Genomic DNA, 21,373 nt, shown 5'->3' on the forward strand with positions numbered 1-21,373 from the left:
GACTTACGCGAGTCCCGGGGCTCTGCACGCGCCGGGAGGCCTATGTAAAATAGGCTTCCCGGCGCGCAGGGCCCTGCTCGCGTAAATCCTCCCGGTTTTGGGCGGATTTACGCGAGCAGGGCTCTGAAAATCCGCCCCTATGTGCACACACCAAACTTATAACTACAAAAGAGGCCTACTGAGGATTTGGCTTCAGAGAGCACCGCTGTTCCAATATATTTGAGTCTGCAAAACTTAAAGGCACCAATTTTAGCGCCAAAACTAGGTTGTCCAATCAGGCAGGGTTGTGTGGTAGAGGAATCAACCAGTAAGAAATAGAAGTGGTTAAAGAGACTGAAAGAAAGCAAAAAGAAATTAAGAAACTACATATCTAATCAAGCTAGAGAGCAGTGCTGTACAACACATAAAAGTTGTTATAATAATAATAATCATAACATAATAATTTCAGCAATATAATAATTAAAGTAATATAATTATAGTGATGTACCCACATCACTCATCTATATAAAAGATTAATGTTAAACAAAGTGCACCTACTCAATATCTATATTGAGCCTACTGGGGGACATTGACTGTAGAGTGAAAATCCATCTCTATTCCCTGCATAGCAATTATTCCAAAAAATTGCCACCCTAGAGGGGGGTCTTAAACATCAACAACAACAAAAATCTCAAACCAGAGAGAGAGTGGGGGGCAGAATGCCAGTGTGATACCAGTGGAGCTTCTTCCTGAAATGATCAAATACATGAGCGATGTTCTATTATTCGAGTATTTATAGGGCGTGTGGTCTTACCAACATACAATTTTTGGCAGGGGCATAGGATGACATATATTATACCCGCAGAAAGGCATGTTGATAAAAAGCAAAGGACATGTTTTTTACCAGTGACAGGGTGTCTGAACTAGAGTTAACAAGAGTTAGTGGGGACACACTGAACACTCGGGTAATGTCTCAAGGGGGGAATTGATGATGAGGGCCCAGGGTACCTGTACATCGAAGTGAATAAGGAAATCCCGCAAATTCTTTCCACAATGAAAAGCAAAACATATAAGGCTGTTAAAGACGTTATGCAATGATAGCATGGGCCAATGATGTCTAATGTTTGAACTAATTAACTGGTGCATCCAGAATACAATAGTATGCAAATTAATTAGTGCGATGCAGGCAGCGCTTGTGATTGAAAGAGTAAGTACTAGTGGCTGATGTATAAGGCACATTTGAACGCTTGTTTTAATACACCCCGATGTGGGTAATCCCTTGCTATAAATCATGACATCATATCTTTGGCTTGAATCACATATTCCTTTTTAGATGTGCATAGTCGTCATAAGCGAAAAAACTGGCCGACCAAAATATTTGCCCTAAGAGAGTTGGGATGATGGCTATCAAAGGCTAACAAAGTATTACGGTCGGTGTCTTTGTGAAAGATTGAGGTTACAAACTCATTTTGGTTATATGATATCGAAATGTCTAAGAAAGAGATTGTGGATCGATGCAGACAAAAGTTAAACTGAAGGTTCTTGATATAGTTATTGAACCAATCCAAAAAAAGAAAAAACAGAATATCAGTACCTGTCCAATTCAGTAATATGTCGTCTATATACCTCAGCCAATATCCCTGTGGGGAAAACCATAGCTTCAAGGCCCTTTTGCATTAACCAACGTGCAAGCTCTTTTTCCCAATCTCTGTAAACAGCACTGATAATCTCCACAGTTTATAGCAGCAATACTGAGAAGTAATGTGGTTTCCAATCTTTTGTACTGATAGCTGATTAAATCGATTGAAGAATATTTACAGCACTTAGATTTAAAATAAAGTTGATGAACAATAATGAAGAAGAAAGATTTAACAAATTTGTGACCTCATTCTTCTAGTAAAGTTTATAAATTTATGGAAGCCAATTTTTTAACAATTGATTTCCTTCTCCTGTTCAATTACTCAGATTGAAGAAAGCATAATCCTTCTTCCAGCTCCCAAATTTATCTCAATCCTCTCTCCACTGTATAATTTTTAGAATTTAGTCCCAAGTTACTAATCTGAACACAGCAAGTCCCAATTCTCATACCTTTCCTGTAGACTTCTTAAATATCTTAAATCTTCTGAAATCACCAGTGGGCATTCTCTTCTCAAGTGAAGCACACTTGTCAGTAGGAAAAACAGCTCTTAAACAATCCCTTCATACTGGTAATGGATAGGGATCTATTTCTCTCAGATGAAATCTGCACTCCTTAAGCTCTTCCTAGGTAATAGATACCTCTTTCTCCCAATGGATTGGAGGCTAAGTCCCTGGTATCAAAGGCATTCAGTTCTAGGGATGTGAATCGTTTTAGGACGATTAAAATTATCGTCCGATAATTTTAATATCGTCTTAAACCGTTATGGAACACAATACAATACAGATTCTAACGATTTATCGTTATAAATCGTTAGAATCGTGAGCCGGCACACTAAAACCCCCTAAAACCCACCCCCGACCCTTTAAATTAAATCCCCCACCCTCCCGAACCCCCCCCCAAATAACTTAAATAACCTGCGGGTCCAGCGGCGGTCCGGAACGGCAGCGGTCCGGAACGGGCTCCTGCTCTGAATCTTGTCGTCTTCAGCCGGCGCCATTTTCCAAAATGGCGCCGAAAAATGGCGGCGGCCATAGACGAAAAAGATTGGACGGCAGGAGGTCCTTCCGGACCCCCGCTGGACTTTTGGCAAGTCTCGTGGGGGTCAGGAGGCCCCCCACAAGCTGGCCAAAAGTTCCTGGAGGTCCAGCGGGGGTCAGGGAGCGATTTCCCGCCGCGAATCGTTTTCGTACGGAAAATGGCGCCGGCAGGAGATCGACTGCAGGAGGTCGTTCAGCGAGGGTTCCGGCGCCTCGCTGAACGACCTCCTGCAGTCGATCTCCTGCCGGCGCCATTTTCCGTACGAAAACGATTCGCGGCGGGAAATCGCTCCCTGACCCCCGCTGGACCTCCAGGAACTTTTGGCCAGCTTGTGGGGGGCCTCCTGACCCCCACGAGACTTGCCAAAAGTCCAGCGGGGGTCCGGAAGGACCTCCTGCCGTCCAATCTTTTTCGTCTATGGCCGCCGCCATTTTTCGGCACCATTTTGGAAAATGGCGCCGGCTGAAGACGACAAGATTCAGAGCAGGAGCCCGTTCCGGACCGCTGCCGTTCCGGACCGCCGCTGGACCCGCAGGTTATTTAAGTTATTTGGGGGGGGGTTCGGGAGGGTGGGGGATTTAATTTAAAGGGTCGGGGGTGGGTTTTAGGGGGTTTTAATGTGCCGGTTTTTCGATTTTTCGATTTTTCGATTTTTCACGATTTTTAACGATTTTTCACGATATTTTACCCCCCCAAACGGCAACAATACGATTCCCTCCCCCTCCCAGCCGAAATCGATCGTTAAGACGATCGAGGACACGATTCACATCCCTATTCAGTTCCAAAAGAAACAAAAATAGACTTTGACTCAACTGGGGGGAAACAAAGAAGAGATAGGAAGAATGGAAAAGTCCATAAACCATGCTGCTTATCCCTGGGATAAGCAGCATGGAATCTGTCAACCTTCTGGGATCATGTCTGGTACTTGTGACCCGGATTGGCCACTGTTATAAATAGGATACTAGGCTTGAGGGTCCTTTCACTATACTCATCCCCATGTGTGTTGGGGAAGAGTATAGTGATAGGGTTGTACTACTATCCACCTAGCCAAAATGATCAGACAATGAAATACTAAGAGAAATTAGGGAAGCTAACAAATTTGGCAGAACAGTAATAATGGGAGATTTCAATTACCTCAATATTGTCTAGGTTAATCTTACACCAGGACATGCTAGGAAGGTAAAGTTCTTCAATGGGATAAATTACTGCTTCTTGCAGCAATTAGTTCAGGAACCGATGAGAGAGGGAGCCATTTTAGATCTAATTCTTAGTCGAATGCAGGATTTGGTGCGAGAGGTAACAATGGATCGGTCACTTTGCAATTGTGATCATAACATGATCAAATTTGACTTAACTGTGTGATAGAATGGCCCTAAATCCCCTCCTTAACCAGTGTGGGATCAGGCTTGATGTCTGGTACACCTTAAATCTTGCAGGGATGGGTGGGTGGGTCCCTGATGGGAGGTGAATAAAGGTTTGAGCCCAGCTGGGTTGAAGAGGCCCCAGTGTGATCAAGAGAAGGCAGCTCATGTAATATCTCTGACCTAAGCTGAAGCCTTGGGTATACTGCTGAAGGTAAGCAGTCTATACTAGGGATGTGAATCGTTTTTGAACGATTAAAATTATCGTCAGATAATTTTAAAATTGTCCTAAATCATTAGAGTGCACGATACAATACAAATGCCCCTGATTTATCGTCAGGGGCATTTGTATTGTATCGTTAAATAGGGCACGGGAATTATTTGGGGGAGGGCGGGAAAACCGGCACACCAAAACAACCCCTAAACCCACCCCGACCCTTTAAAACCAATTCCTTACCCTCCCCCACCCTCCCGAACCCCCCCCCCCCAAAATGTTAAATTACCTGCTGGTCCAGTGGGGGGGGGGGGGCCCGGCGAGATCTCCTGCTCTCGGGCCGTCGGCGCCATTTTGGCTGCCACTAATTAAAATGGCGCTGATGGCCCGATAAAAAAAAAAACCCACCCGACCCTTTAAATCGACCCCCCTTAGCCTCCCCCACCCTCCTGACCCTTTTTTTTTAGGGAGGCCCGCGCCGCTAAAAAAAAAACCCACCCCCAAAACCATTTAAAATTACCTGGTGGTCCAGGGGGGCCTCGGGGGGCTTCGGGGAGAGATCCAGGGGGGCCTCGGGGAGAGGAGAGATCCAGGGGGGCCTCGGGGAGAGATTTCCCGTTCCCAGGCATCAGCTGTTCTAAAAAAAAATGGCGCCGATGCCCCTTTGCCCTTACCATGTGACAGGGTATCCGTGCCATTGGCCGGCACCTGTCATCTTTACTCATTAGCCCCTATTATATATAGGGCTAATGAGTAAAGATGGCGCCGGCCATCCAGTGCTCCTACCATGTGACAGGGGCCGGCCAATGGCACGGATACCCTGTCACATGGTAAGGGCAAAGGGGCATCGGTGCCATGTTTTTTTATAACCGCTGATGCCTGGGAATGGGAAACCTCTCCCCGAGGCCCCCCTGGATCTCTCCTCTCCCCGAGGACCCCCTGGATCTCTCCCTGAGGCCCCCTGAGGCCCCCCTGGACCACCAGGTAATTTTAAATGGTTTTGGGGAGGTGGGGAGGGTGGGGTCGATTTAAAGGGTCGGGTGGGTTTTTTTTTTAGTGGCGCGGGCCTCCCTAAAAAAAAATTAGCGATGTGAATTGGAATCGGAAATGATTCCAATTCACATATCTTAACGATCAGATTCCCCCCCCCCCCAGCCGAATCTGATCGTTAAGACGATCTGGCACACGATTCACATCTCTAGTCTACACGCTATGTTGTGAATGCTGTTTAAAGTGCCATAATAACACTGGAATATTGTGTGAAAAAGGCTGAAGTCAGCGTGGAGTGTGTTTCAGGCCTGAAGGTGCCCTGTCATCCCACAGACTGGAAGGGGGACAATAAGTAAATTTACAGCTCTAGCACTAAACTTTCAAAATGGAGACTTTAATCAAATGAGCAAAATAGAAAAAAATCAGAAAAGTACAGCTACAAAAGTTAAGATGGTAATTTTTAAATGCACATGTACTAGCAAACATATGCTGGAATTTTTAATCATGCATGCAGTTGTGTGCATACACTGTAAAATATACCAACCGCGCATAAGTATACTCCTAATTTTAAGAAGTTACTCAAGCACAGTTAGTGAGTGTTTGTCTTCCATATGACTTTTTCAGCTTACACGCATATGACAGTGGATTTTATAACATGTTCGTGCAGGACACATTTCCAGTTTTCTAACTAGTCCACCATCTTTCAGACCCCTCTGGTTCTTCATCCTGCATGCCTGCCCAGTTGACCCAGTCCCCCTCACCCTGTTCTATAAACCCTAAAACTCAAGATCTACAGACTTGCTCCTTAGCAGGAGCAGCAATAACATTACATGGAAATCTAGCATATGCACCCTACAGTATTTTTCACAAGTAATCCTTTTAAAATTTACCTATCAGCGTGTACAACAGGTGTGGACATTGTTTAAAAATACCATTTTAGAAGCACAGTTCAGATGTAATTCTCACCACTAGAACTTCCACAGGCACGTTTTTGTGCCAATTCAAATTTTAAAAGCTTGCGCAATGATCGCAGCGGGTTGAAATTTTCTGACTTTGTAGATTATTTTTTTTTATGAATTTTGATTTCTGAAAATTTTAACCCCCCTACCCACCAGTGTTTGCTCCACACTTTGGAACAGCCTAGAACCACCAACCAGCACGTTTTCGTGCCTGTGTAATTTAAAGGCTTGCCAAATCATTGTACATGATCAGAGTGAGTTGAGATTCTGTTAATTTGTATATTTTTTAATGATCTTTGATTGCTGAAAACTTTACCCCCTGACCCCCGTGAGGTGTTTGCTCCATATGTGGAATTCTAGTACCATCAGTACATTTTCATGACAGTAAAAATTTAAAATCTTGAACAACCAGTGTAATATTATCATTACAGTTTGAAATTCTGACTTTGTAGATTTTTTAATGAACTTTTATTTTTTTATTTATTTAGATTTTTATATTCTGCTTTTTGCACTTTTTTTTAAGCACATCAAAGCGGATTAATTCAGGTACTGTAGGTATTTCCCTACCCTCATCAGTGTTTGCTTCATATTTTGTAACACCCTAGAACCGCCGACCGACATGTTTTCATGGTGCTGAATTTCCGCTTCTCATAATTTGTCGGCAAAATTCTCAGAAATCAAAGTTCATCATGTAATCTTATTAGTAATGATATGCAAGGGCTTGAGTTCACTTTCTCACTGTAGTATGTACACAAGAGAGTAGTGTGTACATTAGAGAGAATAAATAAAGGCAAGTATTTGCATAACAATAATATTTCATATGAAATGTGCAAGCATAGTAGAAAAAGAGAGGAGAGAAGAGGCAAGCTATTGTGAGTCAGGTGGGAAAGATCTATAAAGATTCTTGTTTATCTTTGTTCTTGTTTGCTGATTGCTCGATGGTAGGGATGTGCTTTCATTTAAAATGAATACACAAAATGTGATGAATGAAAGCAATAAGTTTCATTCAGGGGGCTCTGAAACATATCAAGAGCCCCCCCCCCACCCCCAAATGAAACAAACCATACTTGTTACATTAATTTTAAATGAACATAATCGGGCCTAGACGTCACCTAGGGCATAGGTTAAGGCCCAAAGCAGGGACTGCGGCCTATGCCTGAGCACGACACTGGTGCCTTGGCCTAGGCCTGGAGCTGAAGCATTGCCTAGGGCAAAGGCCGAGGCCTAAAGTAGGGGTCATGGCCTAAGCCTGAATGTAATGCTGGGGGTCTCAGCTTAGACTAGGGTCGATGCCGGGGCCTCGACTAAGCCCACTCTTGAACAGTCACTTACCTGATCCATCAGCTTTCCATGGGGTACTTGCCAGGTACTTGCCAGGTACTTGCCAGGTACTTGCCAGGTACTTGCCAGGTTCTTATGGCCTGGATTGGCCACTGTTGGAAACAGGATGCTGGGCTTGATGGACCCTTGGTCTGAGCCAGTATGGCATTTTCTTATGTTCTTATGTTCTTAAGCAGCCATGCCGCATCCCAATGCCTATATTCTGGTATTCTTAGACATTTCCTTGGACTTTGATACACTGAACCATAAGATACTACAGCAAGGGCTAAGAGTGTGGCATCGTGGAGCCAGTGTTGCATGATTTGAGTTTCACCTCTTCGAGTGCTCACAACAAATCAGGATAGCTACTAAGCAATCATGGTGGTCACATATGAACACTTGAGTCCCACAAGGATCAGCTTTATTAGCTGCATTGTTTAATATTTATCTGGTTCCAATATGTAAAATCTTAGCTGGTCTTTGTGAAGGCTATAAAATATACACGGATGGCATACAATTTTATATTCACGATCAATCTTCATGGCCTGACACCATCAATCTTCTGCAAATTTTTATGCTTACTATAAAAAATTGGCTATTTTATAATAAATTGGCCTTTGATATAGCTAAAACTGAATTTATCTTCAGAGAACATATGCAAAACTACAATATTCAGTAGTAACAATCTATGGGGCCTCATTGTCCATCTGGATCGCACGCGATAAGGGACGTTTCGCACACGAAAAGTCCCTTATCGCGTGCAATACCAAAATGGGGGCGGAGTCAGCCCCAGAAGAGGAGGAGTCGGGGCGCCACCTGGGCCGACTGCGCGAAGATGCCACAGACAACGAAAAGGTAAGGCCCTTTTTGCGTCCGAGTTCGTGCCCAATAGCTACACCTTCTATGGTGGCGCTATTGGGTGCGAAACCGGCAGCGATCGCACCGCGACGGTGCGATCGCTGCCGGCTAGCGCAGGCCCGCCCCCCTTTCAGCCCCCCACCCCTCATTACCTAAAGTATCGCAAGCCTGCGATACTTTAGGTAATGAGGCCCTATGATACCAACTTTATTATTCACCCCTGTATTAGAAGCCTCGGAGTCTAGATTGACTCAAACCTATCCTTTGCTCACACATTAAAGCCATTATAAAAAATTGGGGTTTTCAGATTAAGATCCTTCCAGAGAGGTTGAGCAAAACAAGCTCACCTTGAGGACACAAGGGCCTACTTCTCAGTAACAGCCCCCACGCTGTGGAATTCACTCCCAGTCTGACAGATTGTGTGAAATCTTTTAAAGCAATGTTAAAAACATTTTTCTGTAAGCAGGTCTACTTATGAGAGAATTGTTACAGTTCAGGTTATAATATTTGTAGGTATTGTTTTCTGGGCAATTAATGGCATTCTTATCATGAGATATTTTATTGATATTAGTCTGGATTTAATTTTGTATTGGGTCTATATGTTGTCAAAATGTCTGTTTCATGTTACTCGTAACTATGTACATTTCTCTGTAAATTGCTTAGAACTAAAGTACTAGCAATTAAGACATTTTAATAAAAAGAAAGATAGTTTACAAAGAGGCAGATTTAGATGCTTAGCTCCCAAAGTTAGGTGCTTAAACCCTTCACAAACTGACTCTTAAATGTAATTTTATAATGAAGAGAATCAGATGAGTGAACAACAGCTTATTGGATAGTTTTGAAATCTGTGGCATTTATTATATGTGATATGTACTCTATATCAAGGTCATACTGACAGACCCCGGACAATAAGGGTGGGTCATTGGCCCCTAACTATCCATCCAAGGCTAGAGGAGAGGGCTGTGGGCCCTTGGGCACTGCTATATTGCGCGAATGGTCAGTCCAACTCTGTTCTATATAAAGTTATGATTGTTGTTGTATATTATAATCTGTTTCAGGGTCCATGATGTGAAGTGGTAATCATATTTGAATAAATAAATACATTTAATCAAGCAAATGTATTTGGTAAATTGCGTATGCAATGCAGCTGGCTTTCTTTTTTTTATTTAGCATTCATTTCTGTACCAGTAACACTGGCATCGCTGCTGATCCCGACTAGTGTTCAAAGCCCCAGAGTCACAAAGAAAAGTAAATCCGTTCAGAGTTTATTCTCGAAAGAGCTGAACATCAGGAAATGTAGCAGCAAGCTTTCCGTGTCATCTGCCTCTTAGTCTGTGATAGGATACTGAATTCAGCAAAAATAATGTATAAGAAAAGCCCAAGACAGGAGCTAGAAGGAAGCAAACGTGAAACTGTCATATTCATTTTTCTTCATTCTAATCCATTCATACCACGTATTATTTTCTATAAAGTTGCAGTGGACACGCTAAGATGAATCTCGCCCTCTCCAAATCCTAGTGAAATATTACTACCCACCTTAAGAGTTGTAATTATGAATTATTATTCTAAACACTCTTTCCATAATATGTGAAAATATAATTCAATAATTTTATTGTAATGAATATAATCTATTCATCAGATTTAGTAAAATGAATCAAATACACTTCATTAATCCTATTCAAATTGATAAGTGTAATAGATTTCCACTAACTTAAAAGTCAATAAGCATCGTAAGTTTCAATTAAGCACATTCAATCCATTGGCTATCATAGCTTTCAACTACCTTCATTTTTATTGTCATTGTTTCAGCTAGACAACAAAAGGAGGTGTTAACAATGTGTGTGACATTGGGGAAACTATCAATTATACTGAAGATTCCTGGTTATTATTCAAAGACAGATCTCTTCCCAACCTTTTTTTTTTCTTTTCCTACAAATGGGCCTCAGCAAACAACATGCATTCTCATGACTGAGGGAAAAGCAAGGAAACATTATGCTGGCAGATAAGGACCATAAAACCCATCTAGTCTGCAACAGCATAGATCAGTCGTTGGCTTTCCCTTCACTTGTTCACAGTTATGGATCCTCTGTGCATTTGCCAGGTTTTCTCAAAGTCTAGTGCTGCCTTTACCTCTACCACCTTCACTGGGGAGGCAGGTCTGTGCATCTAGCACCTTTGCTGTGAAGAAGTATTTTCTAATTCTACTCCTGAGTCTGCCCCCTTTGAGTCTCATGCCATGAGCTCTTCTTCTAGAACTTCAGTTGAAAATGTGCAATATTGATGGCATTGCGATATTTAGATGTCTCTATCATAATCATTCTCTCTCTCTTCTTTTCTCTAGGGTATACAAAGTAGCTTACCATCACACTTTACCAACTTTTTTTTTTCAGTCAAAAGTTCATCTGGATGGCTGTGCAAGGCTCTACTGTCCCAGTGTGCCTTTTGATTGGTTAATCAAATGACCTGGGCCTGAACTTTTTTTCCTCTGACAAAACCTGACAAGATCCTCATTCAATCAAACAACTGAAAATAACAGAGAGCTACCCCCCTCCCCCATTCATTTCTGCAAAATGTATTGGCTATAGATACATAATTATGAAAATCTCTGAAAGCTGCTGAATACAATATTTAATTTATCAATGTACTAAAACCGATCTCACTTCGTATGCGTGCACACTCAGTACACCTCACGCTGCTTTACATATATGGTTGAAGTATGTTTGGAAAGAGGAAAAATTGCAGTTTTCCTAAAAATGGCAAGATCCATTTTCAGAGGTATTTAAATGAATATTTGGGAACTTATCTGGCTAACTTTTAGCTGGATATCTTATTATGAAGCTAAAATGTAGCTGGATAACTTAGGAACATTCCACATAGGAGTTACCTTAGCCAGATATGTTATCCAGCTAACTCAGATATTCAGAATTAGCCGGATAACTTATCTGGCAATGTCTGGTTAGCCAAATACACCTATCCAGCTAACTTTAAGATAGTCAGCTACATTCAATAGTATGGCTGCACTATTGAATGTACTTTCAAAGATAACTGGTAACGTTTATCCAGCTAACTTTGCCATCTGGATAGTGACTAAATATGTATCCCAGACTATTTTTGTTTTAAACATTTTTAGGTTTTTTGATGGATGTTAGAGTAGCTGTTGTAAAAATGGCTGCTGCCCCGATGCACTCAGGCACAGAAAGAAGAGAAAAGTGCTTATGCTTTTTTTTTTTTTGCCTCTACCAGGGGGAGGCCGTTCCAAGCATCCACCATTCTTTCTGTGAAATAAGATAGGAAAATAATTCTTCACAGAAAGGGTGATGGATGCATAGCATTGCATTCCATCAGTGATGGTGGAGGCGAATCGGAGAGTAACTGAATTCAAGAAAGCATGGTTAAACACAGAAAATCCTTAATTGATAGAAATTAAAGCAAATTCAAATACCACGTAGACTCGATAGTATTACAGCAAGAAATAAGAAATATTGGGGCCTACATTCTGGAATGCGCAAGCATACATTTCTGCATATGTACAGATCTGAAAATACCTAGCCCTTTCAGCATCTCATTTGGTGTAGAGAGGACCCCCAAAGACAAAATCTTTTTTTGGAGGGTGAGAACACAGACACAGGTATAGCAATCTCATAAAAACCTTCTTTCCATTTGGAAAGTAGGCTAAAATAATTCCAAAACTAGATGGTCTGGCAGTTTTAACTTTTATCATATTCTCTTTTTCTATGAAACAGTCTTATATTCATCTTTTACAAAAAATGATTAGAGCAAGTGTCTCTTCTTCCATTCCAGTACTTATCAGACTATCACTTTTAGGCAATTGCCCTAGTCTGATATACTCTTGCCAGTTTAATTTCCCCATTTTCATGATTTCATAATGCTTAGCAAGAGGGAGAGGTTATCTACAGGGCTTTCTTCCATGTTTAATAAGCTGTCTTGAGTCACAGTGCCAGTCTGGAGGCTAAAATTAACAGGAACTTGTAATCCACTTCCATAAAATATGCATGCTTTTATCCCTAGATCAGCAAATGAATAAACAATTTTAGTGGAAAATGTATTCCAAATGATTGCTTTCATCTTCCAAAACAGACAGATATCTGAAGTGAAAATCTCTCAATAAATATTTAGTTGGAACGCAATGTGATCTACAGGCAACTCAAAGAAAAGAAACGAAGGAAATAGCTAACAAAAACAGTGCATGAAAATCAGCAAAGAAGGGTAATTCACTTACTAGAGATAATTTTTAAAAGAGATGCGTGTGTAAAATTAGCATATATGGAGGTAACATTAAAAGGAGTTACATGCATAAATGTAACATAGCAATTATCTAAAGCCCATTTACATGCGGAAAGTGCAACTATGAAGGTAAATCTCAGGGAAAATTCAATGGCATAAATTGTAACAATTTTCAAAAGCCCACTTACTGCACACAGTATTCAAGGTGCAGTCTCACCATGGAGCGATACAAAGGTATCATGGCATCCTCTGTTTTATTTTCCATTCCCTTCCTAATAGTTCCTAACATTCTATTTTCTTTTTTTGATCGCCACAGCACACTGGGCCGATTTCAATGTATTATCTAGAGATGTGAATCGTTTTTTGACGATTTAAAATATTGTCCGATATATTTTAAATCGTCAAAAAATCGTTAGGGCCACGATACAATACCAATTCCCCCGATTTATCGTTAAAAAATCGTAAATCGGGGGAAGGGGGAGGGCAGGAAAACCGGCACACTAAAACCCCCTAAAACCCACCCCGACCCTTTAAATTAAATCCCCCACCCTCCCGAACTCCCCCCCCCCCCAATGTTTTAAATTACCTGGGGATCCGGCGGTGATCCAGAACGGCGGCGGTCCGGAACGGCCCCCTCAATAGAATCGTGTTGTCTTCAGCCGGCGCCATTTTTCAAAATGGCCGCCGCAAAATGGCGGCGGCCATAGACAAAAACGATTCGACACAGGAGGTCGTTCCGGACCCCTGCTGGACTTTTGGCAAGTCTTGTGGGGGTCAGGAGGCCCCCCCAAGCTGGCCAAAATTTTCCTGGGAGTCCAGCGGGGTTCCGGGAGCGATTTCTTGCCGCGAATCGTTTTCGTACGGAAAATGGCGCCGGCAGGAGATCGACTGCAGGAGGTCGTTCAGCGGCGGATATAAATAGGATGAAAATTGTGAGCTCGCGGGGGGAAGGCTCTCTTAGAACTCTGATGAGGCTACTTCATGTCAGAAATTCTCATTTGTAATTACTGGATTTTGAGACTGCTCACTGAGAGCCGGTTCATAAGTGTGGCTTCCTCCCATTGAATATTTTTCCTAGTAAATATTATATGTCAATTTAACTTGGTAGATTTTTACTGCAACAGATTCATTTTTGTCTCTGTTTTGTGAGGGAATCACCAGGGCCTTTAGAAAATTAGAGAAAATATTTAAAAAATCTCCACAATGATTGATGTAGGCTACCGCTATAGCGTTGTCAGACATCACTCGCACAGTTCTCCCTGTCAACCAGTCTGCAAACTGCAAGAATGTCAGACAGATTGCCCGGGCTTCCAGACAATTGATAGACCAATACATCTCCTTGGGAGTTCACTGCCCCTGTGCCAGCAACTCCTGAGCTCCTCAACCCTCACACTCATCAGACTCACATTCATCATAACTACCATCCAGTCGGGAACATCCAAATCCATTAGTTTTTTCAGATGCTAACTCTAAGCCATCAGTGTAACTTCTGTCTCACCTCTGGCAGCAATGGTAGTCACACATTGTACTCTTGAGACTGAGGATTCCATCAGGATAGCAGAGACCACTGCAGAGGATGCATGTACACTTGTGCTCATTGGACAGCCTCTACAATCACTACTGCTTAGCCCAGCATTGGTAGCTAATCCCATATCATCGGACAGACTGCCATCCACAAGGCCCAGACCTGCTTCCAAATCTTCTGGATATGCTGTTCCGGAAGAAACATCTTGCCTTGAGCCATACTGAACTGGATGCCCAGATACTCCAGGACCTGGGATGGCCGCAGACAGCTCTTGGTCATATTCACTACCCATCCAGGTGCTGCAGAAGCTGAATCACCCTGCTCGACACCACACGGCTCTCCACTTCTGACTTGGTTCTCATCAGTCATCCAAAATACGGATGAACCAGAATTCCTTTCTTTCAATGAGCTGCGGCCATGACCACAATCACTTTGGAAAAAGTTCTGGGCACCATAGTCAAACTGAAGGGTAACGCCTGAAACTGGTAATGACAATCTCACACCACAAAACGCTAGAAACGCTGATGATGCTTGCAAATTGAGATGTGCAAATATGCCTCCGATAGGTCAAGCAAAGTGAGAAACTCTTCCTTCTAAACTGTCATAATCACCAACCTTAATGTTTCCATTCCTAAATGGGTAACATGAAAAGCTTGATTGATCCTTCTCAGATCCAAGCTAGGTGGAAAGGAGCCTTCCTTCTTGTGGACCATGAAGTAAATGTAGGAACAGCTTGTGCCTTCCTGGATCCTTTGGAACTGGAATGACAGCCTTCAGATCGAAGAGTCGCTGCAACATGGATTGTACCACCACTCTCTTTTTCATGGAGTTGCAAGAGTAAACCATAAACGCTCTACCACGCAATCGTCCCACACCACCTCCAGAAACCACTGTTCAGAAGTGATGTGGGTCCATCTCCACTATAATTGAGATAGGCAGCTGCCTATCTCTGGCACCGGAGGACGTACCCCCAAAATCTCATTGGGAGGAACAAGCAGCACTGGTAACAGGGCCTCCCTCCTTACCAGGCTTCTTTGCTTGAAAGGAGTGTGACCTTCTGAATGTGTGGGATCTCTGGTTACCTGAACCTCTGGATGGGCAAAAGCTACGAGAGTCCCAAAACCGCCCTTTCGTGTAGGTGGCAATCATATAAGCTTGGAATCTCTCCACTGATTTGCCATCTTCTTCAACTCGTCTCCAAACAGATGACCCTTGAAGAGCAACTTTGTAAGATTGGACTTCAAAATAGTATCAGCTGACAAGTTCTGTAACCAAAGGAAGTATCAAGCTGCAATGATAGACGCCATTCCACGAACTGCTGTATGTGCCAGGTCATAACCAGCAACAGCAAGGAACTCAGCCCCTGGTTCTAAGTAAGGGCCATTGTAACTCATAGTTTCCTGCTTCTCTTGTACCAAAGCAAACTGGTTCATGCCACCATACACTGAAGGAACGGAATAACATGTTGCAGGCAGTGCAAATCCAGAGTCTTTTCCTGTGCTGGTTTCCCGATGCCATTGTTGCTGTCAGTGCGCACAATTAACAAAATGGTGCCTGCTTCATCTCACGGCCCATGATGCAACACACATAAAAAGAAAATGGCACCGCTACATGCACTTCTCCATGGCTTGAGTGACTGCAGTTCTCTATCTGCCCGGCTCACACACAGCATGCCGATTCATGCTGTCTAGTGGCGTCTGACACGCTCCACTGACAGCTGGGACTCCCGCATGGCTGCTGGAGCTCGACCTCAAATGCACCCCCTTTTTTTTTTTTTTAAATACTTTCTCAGTCAGCTGCAAGAGGAACAGGCAAATTGCCTGTAGCTGATAGAGCACCCAGGGAGAAAAGGAAAAAAACCACCCAATTACGAGAACTTCCGGGTATGATGTCACAGAGGTCAGAAGCCTGAGCCAATAGCTCCATGCCCCCCCTTCTTCAATCGGGTGACATCATCAGCCCAACCGACCCCCGGAGTCCCAGACGGAGCCCCTGGTATCTCTGCAGTGAGGACTGCAAAATCGCCAGCTTTTCACGCCGGTCTGACGGTGGGAAGGCGCAATATGCACCATAGATCTTCGCGTGGCCCGAAGCAACTTGGCCCAGATGGCCGCTGCAGCCAGCAGCAGCAAACAGCTTGTGGCGATTTCAGATGAGGCTCTCCTTCAGATCTCAGCCAGCGTTGCTGCTGCACTTGATGAGAGGCTTCTTAAAATACAGGCATCCATGGAAGACATCAAATCTGCGGTGGAGGGTCAAGCCCGGAGAATTGAGGTGGCAGAACAGCGTATTTCAGATCAGGAAGACAGGCTGGGCTCAACAGAAAGGCAAGTGCAAACCTTAAATACACAGCAAGCCAATATCCTAGCACAGTTGGAAGACCAGGAGAACAGAAACAGGAGAAACCGATTTGATTTGATATTTGTATCGAGAATGTCAGTATATAAAAATTCTAAATAAATAAATAAATAATATTAACATCATAGGCCTTCCTGACTCCCTGACTGACCGTGATCTTTATTCCTTTGTGGAGACCTGGCTCCCTGATAAATTGGGCCTGGTGCTGGCTCCTGATGGCTTACGCTGTGAGCACGTACATCATGTGGGCCCCCCGAGAGAGGCAAATAGCAGGCCCATACCAGTAATGGCTCTGATTTTGAATTGGTCCCACAAAGTGCAACTGTTAAAAGCTTACAGGCAACACCCTGGGGTGGAGTATCAGAGACACAAGATCTTACTCTTTAATGATTTCTCAGCCACTTTTGCAGCCCAGCGAAAAGCAATGTCTCCTGCCTATTCGGGTTGCACAAAAGAGGGATCTCTTTTGCCTTGCTATTTCCTAGGGATGTGAATCGTTTTAGGACGATTAAAATTATCGTCCGATAATTTTAATATCGTCTTAAACCGTTATGGAACACAATACAATAGAGATTCTAACGATTTATCGTTATAAATCGTTAGAATCGTGAGCCGGCACACTAAAACCCCCTAAAACCCACCCCCGACCCTTTAAATTAAATCCCCCACCCTCCCGAACCCCCCCCCAAATGACTTAAATAACCTGCGGGTCCAGCGGCGGTCCGGAACGGCAGCGGTCCGGAACGGGCTCCTGCTACTGAATCTTGTTGTCTTCAGCCGGCGCCATTTTCCAAAATGGCGCCGAAAAATGGCGGCGGCCATAGACGAACACGATTGGACGGCAGGAGGTCCTTCCGGACCCCCGCTGGACTTTTGGCAAGTCTTGTGGGGGTCAGGAGGCCCCCCCCAAGCTGGCCAAAAGTTCCTGGAGGTCCAGCGGGGGTCAGGGAGCGATTTCCCGCCGCGAATCGTTTTCGTACGGACTTGTCTGAACCTTTTAAGGGGGGGGTGCAGCCAGCTATGATGTGCTTTATACTGTGCTATGTGCGAACCCCTGATCTGTTTACCATATACTGAAAGTTTCAGCACATACCCTTTTAGACAGAGTTAATGTTAACCTGTTTTTGGAGTTTTCTCAAGTTGTAGTTTATCGATGGTTCATACTCAATATATTTTATTTTTCGGCAATATCCTGCTGATCCGATGGCTCTGGTTGGGGCGGGGGTTGAGGAGTGGGGTTAGAGGAAGGGCCTGCATGTCCCGTGTTCGAGGGACTGGTGGGCACCTTGAGCCTCTTGGAAGGTAGAGTGTGGTTCTGGGGAGCATGTTAGGATGTCTGTGCAGAGTGTGTGTGTGCATGCCTGAAGGTTGCATGGCAGCAGGGGGGAGGGGTCAGGGGAGGGAAAGGGGGATACCAATGGAAACCAAGTGAAGAATTAAGGAGGGCCCCAGGAGCCAATGTATAGGGAATGTTTTTTGTGCAGGCCAGGGCTCAGGCTGGGGAGCATCAGACCTACAATTCTATTCCAGGATTACTGTATGACTTGATGGGAAGCTGGGACCCAGCTTAGACAGCTGAAATGGACACACTAAAGATATCTTCACTAAACGTGGATGGTATACACTCACCAATTAAAAGGAAGAAATTGCTCTCCCTGTTTCACTGACTGCGGTCTCGTGGTATTTTTCCAGGAGACCCATTTAACAGATGAAGAGCATGCCAAATTAAAAAGGGAATGGGTGGACAGATTTTCCTACTCCTCCCGAAAGAGGGGAGTAGAGATTTTGTTCCATAAACAATTGGCATTTCAGCAGGACAAGGTGTGGAAAGATACGCAAGGTCGCTATCTTGTTGTTATAGGCTTGCTTCACTAGCAGAGAGTAGCTTTTTGCAATGTTTATGCCCCGCACTTCTACTCACACTAATTTTTTACCCACATTATAGCCATCCTAATTTGTCCGACCATGCACTGGTGGTGGGTGGTGACTTTAATACGGTTATAGATAAACAACTGGACTGTAAGCCCTCTCCCCCCCCCCCATTTACAGGGAAATAGAGACCACCTCATGGGAGTGCATTTTTTTTGTAAAGAGCTGGGTTTGCTTGATATATGGCAGACCCTGCATCTTGGGGAGCAAGAGTTTACATTCTTTTTCCTCGCCCACTTATCTTACTCACGACTTGATTATTTTTTACTCTCTGAATCATTGTCCTGTAGGACAAAAGAGGCAACCATAGGTACTGTGTCAATATCGGATCACACACCCGTATCAGTCAGCCTGGAGATAGGAAGACCTCAGAGGCCAGCTTTCTCCTGGCGTATGCCCCAGACCTTATTCTAGATAAATCTTTTCAGGCCTATTTGCAAACGAGTTGGGAAGACTATGTCCGACTCAATACTACTCCCGAAGTGACCCCAGATATTTTCTGGGCCGCAGGGAAGGCAGTGATGCATGGTCAAATCATTGCCTATATAGCTAAACGAAATAGAAAACACGAGGAAATTTTGCACTTAACAGCTGATCTGAAAGCAGCCCAGTCAAGACATTTATCTGATATGTCTGCTTCAAATAAACAGGAGGTAGAGTGTATACGAGTGGCCCTCAACTCTCTCTTACATCAACGGTCCCCCAAATCTCTTCGGTACTATAAATATCAGCTCTATAAACATGGCAATAGGCCTAGTAAATTGTTGGCCAATCTGGTTAGAGCTAGGGGCCATGAATCAATTATTGCTGGAGTCAGAGGTGGTAGCTGTAAAACTGACATAGAGAATATTACCTCTAGTTTTCTAGATTATTATCAATCCCTTTTCAGTGCAAAACCCAGGAATGCAGAAGCCTCTGAGGTCTTTTTTCAAGATTTCCCTTGGCCAAAGATAACTCGGGAGAGACTGAAGCTGCTAAACACCCCCATTAAAGATAGTGAGATTTACACTGTTATACAAAGGTTGAAGATTGGCAAAGTGGCCGGGCGAGATGGTTTAAGCAATGACTTTTACAAGATATTAAAATTTCCCCTACCGACCTTAACCCTTTATTACAATAATCTTCTTATCCTCAAACGTATACCAGGGGAAGACAATCAATCTACGATTGTCCTTATACCGAAACCAGGTAAGGACCCCTGTGATGTGGATTCTTATCGGCTAATCTTGCTCATTAATGTAGATATTAAAATTCTAGCGTCTGTCTTGGCTGCCCGTTTCAATGCTATACTCCCCGAGCTAATACACTTTGACCAGATGGGCTTTGTTAAGGGACGGCAAGGGATACAGAATGTAAGGCAATTGATAGCTGCCCTTAGCTATCATCCCCAGGCTGAGGCGCTAATCCTAAATCTAGATGCGGAAAAAGCATTTGATTCCCTGTCTTGGGATTATTTGTTCTGGGCGCTCCAGTGCTATGGTTTGAGGGAGAAATGATGCAATGGTTAAGAGTGCTTTATACCAATCCCAGTGCTCGACTACTAATTAATGGTGTGCTGTCCACTCCCTTTTCCTTGCACTGCGGGGTGCGTCAGGGGTGCCCTCTCTCTCCCTTATTATTTGTCCTTGCGATCGAGCCTTTAGCTGCCATACTTCGGAGTGACAAGTTCTGCGGCCTTCGTATTGGCAATCATGTGTTGAAGGTGGCAATGTTTGCTGATGATATTTTGTTTGTGGGTCACCCCCGAATGAGCATCCCCGCCATAGTTTCGATTTTCTCACAATTAAAGCAGATAGCAGGCTTACGTATAAATTTCTCTAAGTCCGTGGCATTATCCTTAGATCTGCACCTGCAGGCAAATTGGCCCAGAGTTTTTCCTTTTGTATGGGCTCCTGGGAAACTAAAGTATTTGGGGGTGTGGATTCCTAGGGATCTCACCACCCTTTGTTATGAATATACGGGAAACAATCACGAATGTTGGAGCCCAGCTGCTGGCCTGGCACCCTCTACCCCTGACATTCTATGGGCACTGTGCCCTATTAAAAATGGTGATTGTTCCTAAGCTTTTATACAAGCTACATATGCTTCCTATTTGGCTGATTTACGGTGGCTACAGTCCATTTTCCAAAACTTTGTATGGGCTGGTAAGAGAGCACGAATTAAGTACCAGGCCCTGATGTGCTCTAAGGGGGGGGGACTTGGACTCCCAGAGATAATGCTGCCTACCAGATGCATTTCATGGGAAAATGGCTTCTAGACTCCTATTCTTGCTGTCAGCGGGGTTTGGTTACTAATATGTCTGCCCTGTGATCTCCTTTATACCTCCTGCAAGTCAACCCGAAGATGACTCAGACCCTGGACATCCCTAGAGAGTGTTTCTTCGTCCCTGTTGGCGAGCTTGGAGGTGGCTGCGCCAACAGTACAACATGGAGGGCTCCCACTCTTTATTGATGCCGTTAGTGGGGAAATACATTTTTTTTTTGCCTGGACTCAGCTGTAGTGCCATATTTCAAGCTTGGGCTCTTAATGGACTGCCATTTACTTTTCATCTCTATGAAGAAGACAGCCCAGTGGTACGGGAATTTGCCTCAATGGTTCACACAAACCACATACCATCGAAACAATTCTTTGCGTATTTGCAGGTGCAACATTATCTTCACTCCTTTCATTGGACGTGAGAGTGATTTCAATGAGAATCTTCCTTTGCTAAAAACATATTTGACACCACATACTCTTGCAGCTCTATTAAGGGCTAGAGCACCTTGACCAGGTACTATACTATAACTGAGTCCTTAGACACGCTCGCTGCTTACTGATCAGCAGTATGGATGGAGCCAGTTACAAACCCCTATATACAATTCTGCAACTGGCTTGTGCATCCACACTACCTAGGCCGAGCGGGACTCCCCTGAAATGGCTTGTGGCGGTAAGAAATGGACATCAGCCTTCCCAGCAACC

Source organism: Rhinatrema bivittatum, chromosome 2, assembly GCF_901001135.1.
Source record: "Rhinatrema bivittatum chromosome 2, aRhiBiv1.1, whole genome shotgun sequence".
In the NCBI taxonomy this organism is placed as follows: domain Eukaryota; kingdom Metazoa; phylum Chordata; class Amphibia; order Gymnophiona; family Rhinatrematidae; genus Rhinatrema; species Rhinatrema bivittatum.